General features: G+C 37.5%; 1 long non-coding RNA gene across 1 annotated transcript in view; it reads right to left on the reverse strand.

Moving 5' to 3' along the window:
• Window positions 1-16465, reverse strand: part of LOC148005645 (uncharacterized) — a 207168-nt gene that overhangs the window by 108905 nt on the left and 81798 nt on the right. Inside the window, exon 3 of the long non-coding RNA XR_015620111.1 lies at window positions 932-1011. This is a non-coding gene — a long non-coding RNA (uncharacterized LOC148005645). The remainder of the gene's footprint in view (window positions 1-931; window positions 1012-16465) is intronic.

A 16465-nucleotide genomic window follows, 5' to 3' on the forward strand; every position in this document is an offset into this window, starting at 1 on the left:
GTTGAGATAAACAGAATCTTTATATTTTAGTTATAATATTTAGTTCACTTAAATATATTTCATTATAAGGATATAATCAAGGATTTTTGTTTTTCTTATTTATTTATATATATTTAGTGGGCAAAATGAGTTTCATTATAATGACTTTATACCTATATATCTTATATATCACTTTACTATTCTTCTCCCTCTACCTCTCCTAACTTCCGTCCTTCCTCTTGAGGGCCATATTCCAGCTGCTCTTCTTTCTTGGTTCTCTCTTGAAGGTGAGCTGACCCCAGGCCCACACTTTCCCTAGGCCTCTCTCTATTGATAGAATAAGGTCATAGTGCTCAAGTAGTTCCTAAGGTCATCGGTTCGGTAGTAGTTTATTTTCTCACTTGGTCCCTAAAGCCCATAGTGTTTACTCTTCTACAGCCTGCTCATCTCTTTTGGTCCTTCTTGCCACTGTTAAACAGACATGCGGTCAATGGGCTCCATCACTGTTACCCTTGCCTCACTTGGGAAACATTGACAGAGCCATCTCAAGAGCTGGAGCTGAGTCAAGAAGGAAAGAAAGGCTGACATATACACCTGGGTAAATGTGAGGGTACCAGCAGTGACTTTGATGTAGCGAAGGATGGGACTGTGTAAAAGCCTTCAGTGGAAGAGGCTCCTGTGAGTGGAAAGCACGTAGAATAAGTCTGGTTTTCTGGCCTATCAACCACAAGTACATTTTTATCATGAAGGAATATTTGAAAATACTAGGATGAGGGCTAAAAACTGAACTTTTATTTGTCAATTAAAAACAAATTAATGATACTTTCTGACATTTACAGATAATATATTTGAGCCCTGGTTTACAGTGATTCTTACCATGCTATCTGCAACATTGTCACAATCCTCAGATATGTAAATACATTGTTTTTAACATAATAGAAATGCTATCTACCTTCCTTTTATGTAGATTCGATACCAAAGCACATAGCTTTCAATTCAGCCAGCTCTTCCCGAAGACCAAAAGCTTCTTCACTGAAATACAAAAACATCATTTCAGACATTCCTTTATTCCAAACTCTCTGTGAATCAAAGGAAAATGTTTGTTTTTTCAAAGGTTGCCTAATGATCATTCTTCCTGACATTACATGAAGGGAAGTCAACAATGTAACATTTGCCATAAGCAAAACAGAAAGACAGAGCTGAAATACACAATAAGGCTGCCCTCCCAGCAGCCAGCAAGTCTGCCATGATTTTTTTTTTTTTTGGTGCAATTTGTTTCTCTGAGTCTGGCAAAGGTTTTGGCTCCTGTTTCATGTTCTTTGATTATCTAAAAGTACTCTATTTTCCTCCCTGAAATAAAGAAATGATGAAATAAGCCAAAATCTGCTAGAAGAAGGGGTTTAAAAGAAGATGGTTGGATTATTCACTTGAGATGGAGAAGGGAAATTAATCTGCACGGCCTCATGCACTAGATATTGCAGTGCTGCACTGCCTTCCATGTGCATAGTGTAGTCTCGGGGGGGGGGGGGGAGGGTAAGGAGTGGAGAGCTAAAGCCACAAAACACACAGGAATTCTCTGGGAATTGATTCATTCAGGTCATCAGCCACCTTTACTGCTGACAGAGGCCAGTGAACCCCTGCAAAACCATACCACAGGCAGTCTCAGAGACAGGACCACCATTGTAGGGGAATCTAACTAGTTATCGTTCATCTGCTTTCTTTTGGTAGCTGAAATTTTGTGGCAAACGAGCCTTAAAGCTGTAATGCTCCATATTTGTTGATGACACCTATAAAGGCAAGAATGTCACGATGAACTGAGTGAGTTCAAATGAAATGCTACTCTCAGGGTGAAGTTTTAAAAATGCTGAAAGACAGTCACATCTATTTCAAGGAATTAAATTTTCTTTTGCTATTAGTTAGTTACCTTGTAGTAGTTGCAAGGGCTTTTAACTATTCAGTCCTGTCTCCAGTCAGGATAATTACTAGCACATGATTAAGATAACTTTTATTTAAAATATCTTATGAGTCATGAAAGAAAAGCATATCACTAAATTCCATTCATGAAAAGATGTTCCTCTATAAAATGACCTCAGAGTAAGTATTTCTGTTGCTATGTAATATACCACAACAGTTGCCATCACGTACAGCATATATGGACTGGCTGTGTGCTTCCTTAGGTCAGAAGTTCATGAGCTGAGTATCTCAGACCTTCAAATAGGCCTATCAAGTCAGAGAGACTTAGGTTGGTAGGATCCAGACTCATCTGGATCTGAGGACATTTGCTCTTCCAAGTCCTGGCAGGATTCACCTATTGGTGACTGCAGGACCAGTCCCTGTTTCCTTGCTGCTTGTCAGTCAAGCAACTCTAATCTGTGGATGGACATTTTTCATACTTGCCACATTGTCACTATATCCTTACAGTAACAACAGAAAGTCTCATTTCCATTGAACCCTCTTAGACTTAAACCTCTGATGTTCTCTCCTCTTAGGCTGTATGCCTAGATATAAACGTTATGTTGGACAAGGACAGACAACTAAATATAAAGTCCTTCTTAAAATTAGATATGGAATATGACCAAACCCTCATAAAGGCAGCAGGCACCCTGTGCTACAAAGCCTCAATGATCACACAGGAGACGTAGAGCAAAGTAGTCACATCAGAACCCCACCTCCACACACCATTGTGACTATTATCAAAGAACTGAGGTTCCATCTGTCTACTGGCTGATCTTGCAGAGTCTTGTGACTAGAGGACAATGTAAAAGAGTCATGGGTAAAGTCCATGTTCTGAAGTTGGGCCATTCAGCTCACTCTATTATGGCTCAGGTTATGAAGCTCGGCCAACCCAAGGCTATCTGCTCAGCCACATGGAGGGTGTTCCAGAGGCTACTGCTTCCGAGCTGTCATCTTTCCCTCCCCCTGCCAACCCTTCCCTATTTCTATTTTAGTTGACTGAATGTTACTCATTTTATGGATCTTCTGACACCTTTAATTGCTCTTCTCTTCCCACGCCTATTAAGTTTTCTCACCCTTTGATATTGGCATTAGAAGCACTTAAATAATTTGCCAAATAATGTTTTACCACTGCTGTTTTCTGTGAGTTGTGTTGCATTGCCTTTAACCCTGTGTTAATTCTGCTGTAAAGTGTTAAGTAGCATGGTGTGAGGTTATTTTACACAGAAGGTGGTTGGGCTCCTTGGAGCTAAAGTCTTTTTCATATGCCTATTAACTCATGATGGAGGCAAGGGAATATTGAAAACTTGCTTTGGAGCTCAACACTGATTTGTAAAAACAATTTCATCTTTTGGCATCTAGCCAAGGTGTGCGTGCCCAGCAAGACTTGGAGCACTAACTCTAAGGAGTTACAACAATTTTCCAACATTAAAATTCATCTAGACTCTTTAAGGAGTTAAAGATGGAGCTATTCTTATTATTTTGTTGATGATGTTATTGTTTTTCAAGACAGGGTTTCTCTGTATAGCCCTGGATGTCCTAGAACTCAGTCTGAAGACAAGGCTGGCCTCAAAGTCAGGAATCCACCTGCCTCTGCTGGGATCAAAGGCTTACACTGCCACCACTTGATAGATAAGGCTATTATTACCAACACCAGAATAGCAGATTTCCACAACCTGCCTCAACTCCTGCTATACTTTTGGGATATTCTGATGCTAAGGTTTACCTCTGGCACACAGAAACATGAGGAAATCTTCAGCCTTTCCTCATTATCCTGAGTGCTCATGGTCCCATCCTGCAAAAGTGCTAGTTAGCATTGACAAGGTATACCTCTGTAACACTCACGTAAATCTCCTCATGATAGTGCTGTGTCTATGGCCTGACATGACTTCGTTTTTACTTCAGAGCATAAAGGATGGATCATCTCCACTAACTCTGTGCTTGTAAAGGCTACAATCTGCTTCATCTCACTTCACTCTGACCTATCTTCTTGACAACCTTCTGATGCCCTCTACTAAGGCTCCTTCCACCCAGAAAAGGGGGTGATGTACATTTTCTGCTTTCTTCCTAAGGACAACTTGAACTCTGTCTTCTCTGTTTCTTCAAACTCATCTTACTTATATAGGGAGGAAGGAAAGGAAAAGAAATGAAAGGAAAACAGAGAAAGGAAAGGGACAAAAGAAATGTCCTGAAGTGAAACTTGAAAGCAGAGACTTATAGATGTCTCAGAGAAAAGCAGTGCACCTGGGAGTACCTATGCTCTCCCAAGTTTAAGAAAGACAAACTAAACAGTATAAAAGGCCACACATTCCTGTGTACATAACTCTACAAACAGAGATATGGGTTGGAATGGCTGAGATATGATGCCATGCTAAAACAAAGGGAAGAGGATACTTCCAGGAATCTTCTCCAACCCAACCTCACCTTCTTGTATACGTGACTCCAACCCAACCTCACCTTCTTGTATACGTGACAAAGTGGAGATTCCCAGGCCACACTAGACTCACTCAAAATGAATTGCAATCCATTTTTCCCAACATGTGGAGTTTTTCTCTATTGGGAGATCTCAGGATCAAATACTTCAAAAATGATGACTCAAGCCTTCCATCTGGAAATCATTAACATGATATTGTTGCCTGAATTGAGAAAAATGCAATTAATAAGATTTGATTTAACAAAAAATTGAAGAAATGGATCTTTAAAAATTATTATTATTTTACTATCTCTAAAACTTGGATAATAAGTTGAGAACTTTTCTTTGCATCATTTTGTGGTAGGTAGATTAATAAGCCCCTAAAGACTTCTGTAAGGCTAATTTCATGAAGTTATGAGAATGTTACTTAATCGGCAAAAGGGAAATGAGTATATTTGTGAGTGGGTGACTTCTAAAAGCTAGGTCGGTGTGGAAGCAGTCCCTCAGAGTCCATGAAAGAACAAAGCCCCAGTAACATGCTGATTTTAGCCTGTGGCACATGTGCAGAAATAAATTGTGTATGCAATGGTGGTACACATCTCAAACACCAGCACTCTTAAGTCAGTCAAAGCAGGATCATGAATTCATGCCCATATTAGACTACACAGCAAGTGTGAGGTCAGACTCGGTTCTATGAGACTATGTCTCTTAGAAAGGAGGGCAAAAGGTCAGGAAAGAAGAGGAAAGAAAGAAATGAATAAAGAAATGCATTTGCTTTGTTTATGTCATGAAGTTCACAGTCACCTGTTATGCAACATTAGAAAACAACACAGCATCTAATACATCTTTAGTAACCAATTCACGAAAAGAAATTTTAAATTGATTCATTTGAATTGTTAATCGGAATCCGTTCTTTCCTTATGAGCCCAATTGCTTATAATACCATATTAGGTTAGCACAATCAAGCTACTGACTGCATAAATAATATTAAAAAGTGTGAATATCATAACAGTACCACATTCCAGGACAGGGATTTTTTTTACACTCATAGTTTATGATGTTCACTCAGCTGAGGTTCTCCAGGGACCCTGGAAACAGTAAAGCAACTTGCTACATATGAAGAAAAATCTCTTGAATTCGTTTCATGTTCTTTACAGAAGAGGAAATGTATTTCCTACCTACCAAATTAACGAAATCTAACCACGGGGCTTCAATTTATATTATTAGTCTTAGAATTTATTCAGCATTTAAACATTTACATCATTTTAAAAATTATTCCTAAGTCACTGGGTAAATTTTACTACAAATAAGAGTTGGTTGTGTTCTCTGAGACTATTTTTGATAAGACTATTATATTCATTAGGATTTCTACTGCTGTGATGAAACAAAATGACTAAAAGCAACCTGGGGAGGAAAGGGTTTATTTTGCTTATACTTCCACATTATGGATCATTATCGAAGGAAGTTGGAACAGGACTCAAACAAAGCAGAAACTTGAAAATAGAAACTGTAGCAGAGGCCAATAAAGAAGTATGGCTGACTGGCTTATTTTCCATGGATTGCTTAGGTTTTATTTTTTAGGACACTTTTCATTAATTAATTAAGTGATTAACATACAAATCAGCTTCCCTCCTTCCTTTCCTCTCATTTCCACACCTCTCCAGGGCCCAGAACCATTAAGTCCAGGAATGACACCGCCCACAGAACTGGGCCTTCCCATATCAAAGGATAATCAAGAAAATGTCCCATAGGCATTCCCACAGATTGATCTGGTGGAAGTATTTTCTCAATTGAGGTTCCTTCTTCCAAAATAATTCTAATTTGTGTTAAGTTGTCATAAAACTTAACTGCACAACTACTGAGATTTTTCTACCTCTTTCTACCCATTGCCATAGTTAAAAAAATTAAATAAAACAAAAAAAAAAACCCAGAAGTTAGCTCCTGCACAGTAGCTCTAGAACAGTCTCCGAGCTGGGATGCTGGATCCTGCTTCAGGACTTCTCAGCCCCAATACTACCTACCCTAGAGCCTCCTGGTGGGCAGCAAAAGAGTATCTAATACTCACTATAAAGAAAGCTTTCCAAAGAACATATGCCTTAGAAATGTGTTTATTTAAGATATAGGGAAGTAAGACATAGTGAAGTGTGTTATTCGAAGAATACTCAATTGTGGTTAGAAAGAAGAAAAGGTATAAGAGATCTTTTGTATGTAGATCATAGCAACTATGGTTGTCTTAGTTGCTTTTCTAATGCTGTGATTCGATACCATAACCAAGGCAACTTACCGAAGAAAGTAAGTATTTGAAGTTTATGTATCTCAGAGTTAGAGTCCATGATGTTGCAATAAAGACATGGCAGCAGGGATAGCTCAGAGTTCATATCTTGATCCCAAAGCAAGAAGCAGTGGGAGAGAGGGTGAAGCAGGCTGAGGGATGGGGAGTGGAGGCTGGGAAAGGTGAGAGTCTTTTGAAACCTCAAAGCCAGGTGACACATTCATTATCACCCAGCCACCACTAACCCTTCCTACACAGTTTCAACAACTAGGGACCAAGTATTGAAAAGCAGGTACCTTTTGGGGGTCATTCTCCTTCAAACCACTGCAATATTTAATAATAGTCCACTGACAATTGCCAAGAATATAGTTTTTGTGTGTCCTTGCCATAAAATACAGGTATATAAAGTAATGCATGTATCAAGTAGGACACCCTACCCATTCCACAATGTATATATATCAAAGTTTCATGATGACCACCATGCATATATATAGTAAGAAAGTGAAACTGTAAGAGAGTTACCTGCATGTACATCATTGCCTCATTATCCACAACAGTCAAGATAAATAATTGGAGGTGTCTATCAACAGATGATTGGATAAACTGTTGCTACATATACAATAAAAAATCATTCGTCCTTTGAAAAGAATGAGATTTTCACATTTACAGCAATATCAATTGAACTGGAGGAAATTATTCTAAGTGAAATAAGCCAGACATAGAAGGACAAATATCATATGTTCTCACTCATGTGTGGAAATATGAAGAGTTGATCTCAAAGAAGAAGACAATAAAATAATAATTATTAGACAGCAAGAACAGGGAAGGGAGGATAGATGAAGGTTGGATAACAGAACCCAGCACAAAGGAATAAGTCTAATATTCTATGGCACAGTAGTTTAATATTTCATTAAAAACTATTACATATTTCATAAAGACAAAAGGCAAGCACTCAAAAGAAATGACAAAAGTTTTAAAGGGATAATATTAGTTACTTGACCATATATGTTGAATAGGTATATGAAATTATCAAATACAATTTTGTCCATAAAATAAACATATAAAATTACAATGTATTAACTAAAATTAAAATATGTGGTATAAGTAATAGGGTAATTGCTGAGGATTTACAAAATCTTGAGTTTAATGTCCAATTCTATAAAATGTGAAAAATGAAGGCCAAGTAAATGTTGTGTCCAGAGTCAAAAATAGAAACACAAAGAAATTTCATTAATGAAACATCTCAAAGCAAAATGAATTGAAATAAAAGACCTGAGTCCTGCTGTAGGATGTCATGCAATCACATCCCTTATGTAGTAAAAATACTTCGTAGGACCCAGCTTTTTATTCTTAATGCCATGTGATGTCATGTAACTGAATGTTGTGATAAACTCAGCAACAACAGCTAAGTTTCTGAACATGCAATGGCCAAAATGGAATTCAAAACCAAATGCATTACGAACCCAAGATTTTTCTGGAAGTACTCACCCAGTTGTATCACATGACTTCACTGAAGTCTTGGTTCTGAGCATACAACATGTTCACTTTGAACTGTATATGCATTCATGCCATGCAATATCAAAATGCTCCTAACGCATCCCTGCTCAGATTGAAGACAGCTACATGTTATGAATTATCGTGGTACATACAATTACAGTAGTACATACAATACAAAGTTCCCTGCTCTTTAGAAACAGAGTGCTTTAAATATGGAAAATGAAAACTTTAAACATTTCCTATTAGTATTTCTCAATAATATATATTAGTAGATATTTACATTGTATTATAATACTAGAATGTTTGATTCTTAGAATTTTCTAAATGAGTTGTTGACTTCAGTTTGATTTTCAAAAAGTTGTTATACGAATTCTAGCTTATGTTTAAAACAGAATTTTAAGAAAATTCTGAATCTACCCTAAATATACCTCTGCCATTTTTTAAATGACTTATTTATTTATTATATATAAGTACATATCACTATCCCCAGATACACCAGAAGAGGGCATCAGATCTCATTACAGATGGTTGTGAGCCACCATGTATTTGCTGGGATCTGAACTCAGGACCTCTGGAAGAGCAGGCAGTGCTCTTAACCACTGAGCCATCTCTCCAGCCCTACCTCTGCCATTTTATACTATATGTTTATGCAAAGTGGGGTTCTTACCAATGACAATTATAAAGCCTATCAGGGAATAAGAGATTTAGCTCAGTAGTAGAGGTGAAGTAGAAGCCCGCGTTTTGATCCTCAGCACCAAAACAAACAAACAAACAAAAAGTATCACTAAAATTTGAAAGACATTAAATGCATGCTATACCTCACAGTATCTATTACTGAACTGAAATGTTATTCTTTATGTAAAAATAAACAAACACATACATGTCTTCATCTTTAGTAAAGGGCAAGATTTAAATTATAGTTTACTAAATAACTGTATTTTAAAGTTATGAGTTATTATTTGTGCTTGATTTGTAAATGTGTTTTAGGTACCTGGGGTTGTTTTGAATGAACGAAGAGTCACAAATGGGAAATTTCTAAGTAGCTCTAGGGAGGAGACCAACATCTATGCTTGATGAATTAGTCAGGACTCAGCTTATTCTTCTCCTGGCACTATGACTACTTCTGGTGTTCCAGACACAAGGAGAACGTGTTTTACTATACTGTGTAATCTCTGAGAAAATGAAAATTCTACCAACCACCTTGAGTCAGTCCACCAGGACAAGATCTACAGCTTGAACACAACAGCTCTCTTGGGCTCCATTGTCAGGAAGAATACTATTTTATTTTTTTAATGTTTTTTATTGAATATTTTTTACTTACATTTCAAATGTTATTCCCTTTCCTGGTTTCCTGTCCATAAGCCCCCTATCCCATCCCCTCCACTTTACTAGGAAGGTGGTCTCCCTCCTCAACCATCCCCACTTCCCACCTCCCTGCCCTGACATTCTCCTACACTGGGGGTTCCAGCATTGGCAGGACCAAGGGCTTCTCTTCCTACTGGTGCCCAACAAGTCCATCCTTTGCTACATATGCAGCTGGAGCCATGGGTCTGTCCATGTGTAGACTTTGGGTAGTGGTTTAGTCCCTGGGAGCTCTGGTTGGTTAATATCATTGTTCTTTTGGGGTTGCAAGAAATTGAAGAAGATCTCAGAAGGTGGAAAGACCTCCCATGCTCATGGATTAGCAGGATTAATAATAGTAAAAGTGGCCATCTTGACAAAAGCAATCTACAGATTCAATGCAATCCCCATCAAAATCCCAAGTCAATTCTTCATAGAGTTAGAAAGAGCAATTTGCAAATGTATTTGGAATAACAAAAACCTAGGACAATGAAAACTATCCTCAACAATAAAAGAACTTCTAGGGTAATCACCATCCCTCATCTCAAGCTGTATTATTAAAGAGCAATAGTGATAAGAACTATATGGCATTGGTACAGACAGGCAGATAGATCAGTGGAACAGAATTGAAGACCCAGAAATGAACCCACGCACCTATGGTTACTTGATTTTTGACAAAGGAGCTGGAGAATACTATTCTTGTCTGATGGCAATGTACAATCTTTTGTTTCCCACAGGTTCTAAGATGCCAAAGCCATTGCTCCGAGGACACTGAGGAATCAAGAGCTTGAACCCAAGGCTCCTAGTCTGTCTCAACTACTGCATTCACTTCTGCTTTCCTAAAAGCATTTGTTTCCTTCAGATAAGCTGCTTCTTCCTGTCTCTCCTGTTCAGTTGCGTTATATTAGGAACAACACTTCTAGACACTGAAAGCGGCAAAAGGAAAGAACAAGGTATTTTTTTTCCAATTTTGGGGAAGAGACAAAGGGATGGTTTTGATCTGAAAGTCTGCTGCCAGATTTATCAACATAGAACTCAGAATTCCAGAGCCCCACACTGACTCTTGACCTGAGAAGTAAGCAGGTGTTGCATTAAGCAGCAGGATGTGGGAACAGGTGGGGGGACTCACTAGCAGTTTCAGGAAAATGAAGCACTCTAGCCAGGTCAGAGGCAGGGGTATCATGGAAGAGAATGTCCTGTGTACAGAAATGAACTCAGCCACAAGTCCATGCCAGACAGTAAAGCTCCGGGAGAGATGGGTTTTACTGCTGTGTTTCAGAGCGCCTGCCTGGAAGTGCTCCCCAATGTGTAGTTCAGGTTCACACTCCTCATCTCCAGCCCACTGTATATGAGGTGATTACATCTTTTACTCACAGAGCTGGGAACAATGTCCTTGAATGTACCAACCATAGACAGAACTGTCATTAAACTAGATTATAAAATCTCCCCTAAGAATAAAAGGCAAGGACCACAGTGATTTTTAAAAGTTCTGCTAGTTGTAGGAGCAAGTTTCAGTGGCCAAAACCCAGTCCCTCCTGAGTAGTGGACAAATCACAGTCAAGAAAGGACAGAACAGAGATGACCTTTCACACAGTTATGTGTGAGTGAGTTAAAAGTATCACAAAGAATTAAACTGGTCACTGTAAATCCAAGTCTCTGAAATAGGCAGGATGGCTGCTGGCAAGAAGTTAAATAGAATAATGGGATTACCTTATTTAATTACAGATTTGCAGAATGTTCCTTTTAAAATCTTCATTACATATCCTTGAACTACTTTAGGATGTATTTAGATAGCCAATTACCTTTCAATGGAAAGTACTAATATTTTCAAATAAATTAAAGGTAATACTATAGTCTACTGGATAAACACACAATATAGATATACTAATAAGTATTTTCAAGCAACAAAAAATTGCCATTCTAAACAGATGATAATGTAATGTTTGACCAGTAAAATAATTCCCTCATTTATTATAACAGCTCTAATTGTAATAGCTATATCATCACTAATAGCCATGTAATAGCATTATAGCTATTAATATTATGGTCTAAAATCAATTTACATTTAGTCAGAACTTTTGTTATTATCAAAAGTTATTAATACTCCTTTGATGTATAATTTTAATGTGCCCCCAAAGTGACCTAATAGCTCCACAATTAACAAAGAGCAAGATAGCACAAAATAACCTTATTTGTTTCCCAAACTGAAAGACTTTGTGTAAGAATTAGACTCGACAGTTTTTGACATGTAGAAAAAAATTAAAATGGTTTTATTTAAATAAGATCTTTGAAAATTATCTTACTATCTTGGTAAATAATCTTTGGACATCTGTTGTACCATATAATATCTATAGAAAATAATAATGAATTGTATGTTTAAAAAGGCAGAAAATAATGACTGCTATTTTTTCTGGTTTAACTTTTGCCTAATAGTTATATATCATGCTGCAAGGATATACCTTCAGTAGGTAGCTAGAGATAACCCATTCCATAACAAATAGTTGGTTTTTTTTTAAGAATGGTTTCATGATGTAAGTCAGTCCAGCCTCCAAATCATGATCCCCTTGCCTCAGCTACCTGAGTCCTGGGACTACAGACATGAACACAAGATAACCACTGTTTCTAATAAAAGAGGTGACATCACAATAGATACATTTTTGAAAGTGTTAAAATTTTCAAGCTAATATATATTTTACTTTGCAGATAAAACTAATTTAACAAATAATAATGAAGCTAATATTTATGCAAGGTTTACCATGTGCCAGGAACTATGTTTATCACTTTATATTCCATAATTTGAATGCAAGGTGTGTATTGTTATTCTTAATATTATTACCTTGATTTTTAAAAGAAACTCAGAGAACTAAAATGTGACACTCATAGATTTCATACTTGGGCCACTGACCACACTGACGAGTGTTTACATATATATCAAATATGCTGGGCATGTTCGATACAGATAATTATGATCACAAGGAGCAAAAGTGTGATACAATGGAGTCATGCCACGAAAACTGCAAAGCCAGATTAACTCTGCTAGTACCTAGTAATGTTGCCATGTATGAAAGAAAAAAAATACAATACACAGAAGGTTTGATACTCTCTCTGACTCTATTAGGAGACTGTCTGAATTATTTTTCTACTACAGTGACAAAATACCAGGACCATGGCAGATTATAAAAGAAAGTGTTTAATTGCTACCCAGTTTTAAAGGATTATAGCCCATGGTAGTGGAGTAAAGGCATGGTAGAAGGAGCACCTGAGAGTTCACATCTTGTTTCAAGAGCAGGAGGCAGGGAGAGACAGAGAGTGCAATGAGAATGGCAGAGTTTTATGGAATCTCAAATCACAAGCCCAGTGATACTCTTCCACCAAGAAAATGGTCAGAAGAAGCAAGCTGGAGTAGCCATTCTAATATCGAATAAAATCAATTTTCAACTAAAAGTGATCAAAAAAGATAAGGAAGGACACTTCATATTCATCAAAGGAAAAATCCACCAAGATGAACTCTCAATCCTAAATATCTATGCTCCAAATACAAGGACACCTACATATGTAAAAGAAACCTTACTAAAGCTCAAAGCACACATTGCTCTTCACACAATAACAGTAGGAGATTTCATCACCCCACTCTCATCAATGGACAGATCATGGAAACAGAAATTAAACAGAGATGTAGACAGACTAAGAGAAGTCATGAGCCAAATGGACTTAACAGATATTTATAGAACATTCTACCCTAAAGCAAAAGGTACCTCATAATACTTTCTCCAAAACGGACCATATAATTGGTCAAGAAACAGGCCTCAACAGATATACAAAGATAGAAATAATCCCATGCGTCTTATCAGACCAGCACGACCTAAAGTTGGTCTTCAATAGCAATAAGGGAATAACGCCCACATATACATGGAAGCTGAACAGTGCTCTACTCAACAATAGGCTGGTCAAGGGAGAAATAAAGAAAGAAATTAAAGACTTCTTAGAATTTAATGAAAATAAAGGTACAACATACCCAAACTTATAGGAAACAATGAAAGCAGTGCTAAGAGGAAAACTCATAGCTCTGAGTGCCTGCAGAAAGAATCAGGAGAGAGCATATGTTACCAGCTTGAGAGCACACCTAAAATCTCAAGAACAAAAAGAAGCAAATACACCAAGAGGAGTAGAAGGCAGGAAATAATCAAACTCAGAGCTGAAATCAACCAAGTAGAAACAAAAAGGACCATAAAAAGAATCAACAGAACCAAAAGTTGGTTCTTTGAGAAAATCAAAAATATAGATAAACCCTTAACCAGACTAACACGAGGACACAGAGTGTGTCCAAGTTAACAAAATCAGAAATGTAAAGGGAGACATAACTACAGAAACAGAGGAAAATCAAAAAATCATCAGATCCTACTATAAAAACCTATATTCAACAGAACTGGAAAATCTGGAGGAAATGGACAATTTCCTAGACAGATACCAGGTACCGAAGCTAAATCAGGAACAGATAAACGATTTAAACAACCCCATAACTCCTAACGAAATAGAAGCAGTCATTAAAAGTCTCCCAACCAAAAAGAGCCCAGGTCCAGACAGGTTTAGTGCAGAATTCTATCAGACCTTCATAGAAGACCTCATACCAATATTATCCGAACTATTCCACAAAATTGAAACAGATGGATCACTACCGAATACCTTCTACGAAGCCACAAATACTCTTATACCTAAACCACACAAAGACCCAACAAAGAAAGAGAACTTCAGACCAATTTCCCTTATGAATATGGACGCAAAAATACTCAATAAAATTCTGGCAAACCGAATCCAAGAACACATCAAAACAATCCACCATGATCAAGTAGGCTTCATCCCAGGCATGCAGGGATGGTTTAATATATGGAAAACCATCAACGTGATCCATTATATAAAAAAACTGAAAGAACCAAACCACATGATCATTTCATTAGATGCTGAGAAAGCATTTGACAAAATTCAACACCCCTTCATGATAAAAGTCCTGGAAAGAATAGGAATTCAAGGCCCATACCTAAACATAGTAAAAGCCATATATAGCAAACCAGTCGCTAACATGAAACTAAATGGAGAAAAACTTGAAGCAATCCCACTAAAATCAGGGACTAAACAAGGCTGCCCACTCTCTCCCTACTTATTCAATATAGTTCTTGAAGTTCTAGCCAGAGCAATCAGACAACAAAAGGAGATCAAGGGGATATAGATTGGAAAAGAAGTCAAAATATAACTATTCGTAGATGATATGATAGTATATTTAAGTGATCCCAAAAGTTCCAGCAGAGAACTACTAAAGCTGATAAACAACTTCAGCAAAGTGTCTGGGTATAAAATTAACTCAAATAAATCAGTAGCCTTCCTCTACACAAAAGAAAAACAAGCCGAGAAAGAAATTAGGGAAACGACACCCTTCATAATAGACCCAAATAATATAAAGTACCTCGGTGTGACTTTAACCAAGCAAGTAAAAGATCTGTACAATAAGAACTTCAAGACACTGAAGAAAGAAATTGAAGAAGACCTCAGAAGATGAAAAGATCTCCCATGCTCATGGATTGGCAGGATTAATATAGTAAAAATGGCCATTTTACCAAAAGCGATCTACACATTCAATGCAATCCCCATCAAAATACCAATCCAATTCGTCAAAGAGTTAGACAGAACAATTTACAAATTCATCTGGAATAACAAAAAACCCAGGATAGCTAAAACTATCCTCAACAATAAAAGGACTTCAGGGGGAATCACTATCCCTGAACTCAAGCAGTATTACAGAGCAATAGTGATAAAAACTGCATGGTATTGGGACAGAGACAGACAGATAGACCAATGGAATAGAACTGAAGACCCAGAAATGAACCCACACACCTATGGTCACTTGATTTTTGACAAAGGAGCCAAAACCATTCAATGGAAAAAAAGATAGCATTTTCAGCAAGTGGTGCTGGTTCAACTGGAGGTCAACATGTAGAAGAATGCAGATCGATCCATGCTTATCACCCTGTAGAAAGCTTAAGTCCAAGTGGATCAAGGACCTTCACATCAAACCAGATACAGTCAAACTAATAGAAGAAAAACTAGGGAAGCATCTGGAACACATGGGCAGTGGAAAAAATTTCCTGAACAAAACACCAATGACTTATGCTCTAAGATCAAGAATCAACAAATGGGATCTCATAAAACTGCAAAGCTTCTGTAAGGCAAAGGACACTGTGGTTAGAACAAAACAGCAACCAACAGATTGGGAAAAGATCTTTACCAATCCTACAACAGATAGAAGTCTTATATCCAAAATATACAAAGAACTCAAGAAGTTAGACCGCAGGGAGTCAAATAACCCTATTAAAAAATGGGGTTCAGAGCTAAACAAAGAATTCACAGCTGAGGAATGCCGAATGGCTGAGAAACACCTAACGAAATGTTCGACATCTTTAGTCATAAGGGAAATGCAAATCAAAACAACCTTGAGATTTTACCTCACACCAGTGAGAATGGCTAAGATCAAAAACTTAGGTGACAGCAAATGCTGACAAGGATGCGGAGAAAGAGGAACACTCCTCCATTGTTGGTGGGATTGCAGACTGGTACAACTATTATGGAAATCAGTCCGGAGGTTCCTCAGAAAATTGGACATTGAACTGCCTGAGGATCCAGCTATACCTCTCTTGGGCATATACCCGAAAGATGCTCCAACATATAAAAAAGACACATGCTCCACTATGTTCATAGCAGCCTTATTTATAATAGCCAGAAGCTGGAAAAAAACCAGATGCCCTTCAACAGAGGAATAGATATAGAAAATGTACATCTACACAATGGAATATTACTCAGCTATCAAAAACAATGCCTTTATTAAATTCACAGGCAAATGGTCGGAACTGGAAAATATCATCCTGAGTGAGGTAACCCAATCACAGAAGAACACACATGGTATGCACTCATTGATAAGTGGCTATTAGCTCAAATGCTTGAATTGCCCTAGATGCACAGAA

The sequence above is a fragment of the Rattus norvegicus genome, chromosome 5, assembly GCF_021556685.1.
Source record: "Rattus norvegicus strain SHRSP/BbbUtx chromosome 5, alternate assembly SHRSP_T2T, whole genome shotgun sequence".
Classification (NCBI taxonomy): domain Eukaryota; kingdom Metazoa; phylum Chordata; class Mammalia; order Rodentia; family Muridae; genus Rattus; species Rattus norvegicus.